This window comes from Lissotriton helveticus, chromosome 11 (assembly GCF_964261635.1).
Source record: "Lissotriton helveticus chromosome 11, aLisHel1.1, whole genome shotgun sequence".
Classification (NCBI taxonomy): domain Eukaryota; kingdom Metazoa; phylum Chordata; class Amphibia; order Caudata; family Salamandridae; genus Lissotriton; species Lissotriton helveticus.
Genome location: NC_136072.1, coordinates 862,037,184 through 862,040,372, shown reverse-complemented (window position 1 = coordinate 862,040,372; position 3,189 = coordinate 862,037,184).

Sequence of the window (3,189 nt, the reverse complement as noted above, 5' to 3'; positions counted from 1 at the left end):
GGGGGAACATTAGATAAAGCAACCACGTAGGGGGCGTAATCTGGAGGGAGATTGATTAAACGTCTTCTCCTCACTCCTGTCCACCCCCCTGTATTCTCACCTACAGTAGGTGCTTTGTTTCCTTGGCTTGCTTGGTTTCCCTGTATCACTGTGGGCAGCTGGGCTGGTATGACTGTTTGGTTTACCCTAGTCCCCTCCTCTGATGGTAATACTACTTCATTGCTTACTTTATTACCCATTTTTATGACTTTGTTGGTTTCAGCCAGGGCAATATTGGTCTTCAGAAGGCTACCCAGTCTGGTTACTTCGTTTGAGACCTGATCTAATTTGGCTACTAAAGGTTTAATAATCATTTCCATTTTAGCTTTAATAATACTAACTAACAGGTTAAATTGCTCAGGGTTCAGAGTAGACATCCCCTCCTTTTCTGGGATCTCAGTTCCCACTAAGTTTTTTGGGGGTATATCCACTCTTTTAGTTTTCTTGGTACCCCCCCCCGTTTATTTGGAATCTTCCTACATGCCCTTACTACTCTACGCACCGGGGAGGGTTGTTGTGAGGACTCAGAAGGATCATCGTCTGACACAATCTGGCATGATACTGGAGGAACTGAAGTATCATTGACAGTTTTATTATTTGTTATAGCCTGATTGCCTTCTTCGCAGCTGTTATCTAGCGTTGGTATATCAAAGGAGGTGGGCATATTAGTGGGGGAAGTAGGGGGGCTACCCCGGCTTAATGAACCTCTTCGGTCATTATTAATTTTATTTACTACTTTAACTAAGTAGTTATCCATTGTTGCTGATGCTGAGGTTATTTTTGCAGATCGAAGTTTAGACATAGTTATAGTTAATAATTTACACAGGAACAACAAAACCAATATTTAAAACACCACAGCTATCATGAGTCGCTCGAATTAGAACAGTATACAAATAATACGATAATATGACTAAAACATAGTAATATCGCGGAAAATAGGGGAGAAATCTTATCTGAGACAGCCAGGGTCCGTGGGCCAGCCCAGCCGCGTTCAGCCCCGACTGCCACAGACTGCCCGCCCTCTGCCCGGACTTCGCACGGGCCTGCCCGCGCGCGTCCCGCGGGGCGGGAGGCGTTCGCTGATTTTATGGCGCCTCCGGGTGTGTTGGGAGCGTCACTGGCCTGCGACCTCGCTGGGGCTGCTGGGGCTGCTGGGTAGTGTAGTCCGCTACAGCCGTTGCCCTCACGGCGTCTCAGGTATGGCCCGGCGGTGGGGAGCTTTGACGCTGCTGGTACCGTTCCTCTCACGGCGTCTGCAAAAGCTCCTGCTCCGGTATATGCCACTCCATGCCCCTCCACTCTTTCCAATGTACGTCACTGCACTGTACCTCACTCCACTGCATGCCAGTCCACTCTGCAACACTTAACTGTCCACCACTCCACTCTATGTCACTCCACTGTATGCCACTCTTCTACAAGCTATCCCACTGTAGCCCACTGTACTCTAACACACTCCAGGGTTTATTTTGTTCAAAAAGCACAGGAAACCGCTCTTTTTTTATTTTTGAAAGAGCAGCAAACCCACAATCCTCAACCAATCTGCAGAGCAGATTAAAAAAAAAAAATTGTCCAAGGGGTCCCTACCAGGCCTAGTGGGGCAGGGCATTTCTACCCTGCACCTTTTTTCTAGAAGGTACAGAGTCTCCGAGTCCTAAAATGGAATGCTGCCACATCTTTGATGATTACTGGTTGTCAATCGGACCTTATCTTGAGATCTAGGGTCTTCTATATTGTGAAATTTCTCCCTTAATGGATTTACATACAATTACATAAATCACACTTTCTGTACTAAGATCTTGCTTTCTGCCAAATTTGGTGTAATTCCATTAAGCCATTTTTGTAGTATCGCTGTTGAAATCTCCTATTGAAAGTTGCAATGAGAGAAAATGTTTTTTGAGCACCGCTCCTTTTTCTCAGCCCTCGCTTGAAGGATCACCCCAAAACATTTGAGGAAGAAGCTGAGGTGGATTAGATTTTTTGGGGAATGTTTCATTAAGATTGGTCAGACAGCACCAGAGTTATAAGTAAACCAAAAAATACATTTCCTATGAAAAAGTTGTCCCTACTATAACACCCAGTGCCAAAAATATATTTCTATTCGCTGAAAAACCCAAAGGTTACTGGTGTGTTATAGTTAGGAAGAGGATGAAAAAAAAAATTCACTGAAAAAAAACAAAGGTTACAGAGACGTTATATTTAGGCTCAGGTTTCACTTTTACAAAACCAGAGAAATTTAGCAGTTATAGTTAGAGGAGTTAAGTATAACTTGCGCCCCTTCAATGCACTGCTTATAACCTCACATATTAAATCACTCATGACATTGTCATGACATTTAACAAGGTGCATTGATGAATCAGTGGTGTATAACGCACCTGTAACCTTTGTTTTTTCCAGTGAATCTCTAAGATTTTTTAAATGCTAATTCCCAACTATAACATCCCTGTAACCTTTGTTTTTTTCAGTGAATTTCGATTGTTTTTTAAGTAGTAATCGCGTTTGCAGAGTGGTGGAGAAAGGAGTTGCAGACAACCACTCTGCAAACGCGCCTCCTGGCGCACTACTAGTGGGGGATGAAGTCCCCTTGACTATTGAGGGTACTTGGAAGCCAACTGCCCCTCCTGTTAGCTACAGTAAGACCTACACAGCTGAATTGCTGAAAGGTCATCAGAGCCCTTGACCCCTTACTCCACCACTCTGCAAACACACCTCCTGGTGCACTGCTGATTGGGAGAAAAAGTAATTTTTTGTCCTGAGGCCCCCAGGAGGCAAGGGGACCTTATCCTCCCACTAGCAGTGCATTGAGAGGTGCATTTGCAGAGTGGTGGAGAATGAGAATATGGCCTCCGACCACCTCTCAGCAATCCCACTGTGTGGGGCTTACTTGAGGTAACAGGATGTCTTGTTGGCCCCTAAAGACCCTCAGAAGCCAAGGAAATTCATCCCCCAACCAGCAGCATGTCAGAAGGCGTGTTTGCAGAGTGGTGGAGAAAGGGCACAGGGCCTCCGGCGAGTTGCTGGGCTTTTCCATTTTTTTCCAAGGGAAGGGGGCTGCACAGCCCCCTGCACCCGGGGACCCCTATTCCCCAGGGCACAGCATGTTATGAATTGGGAGGGGGCTGTGTGGCACCTCAGGAACCACATCCCCTGGGG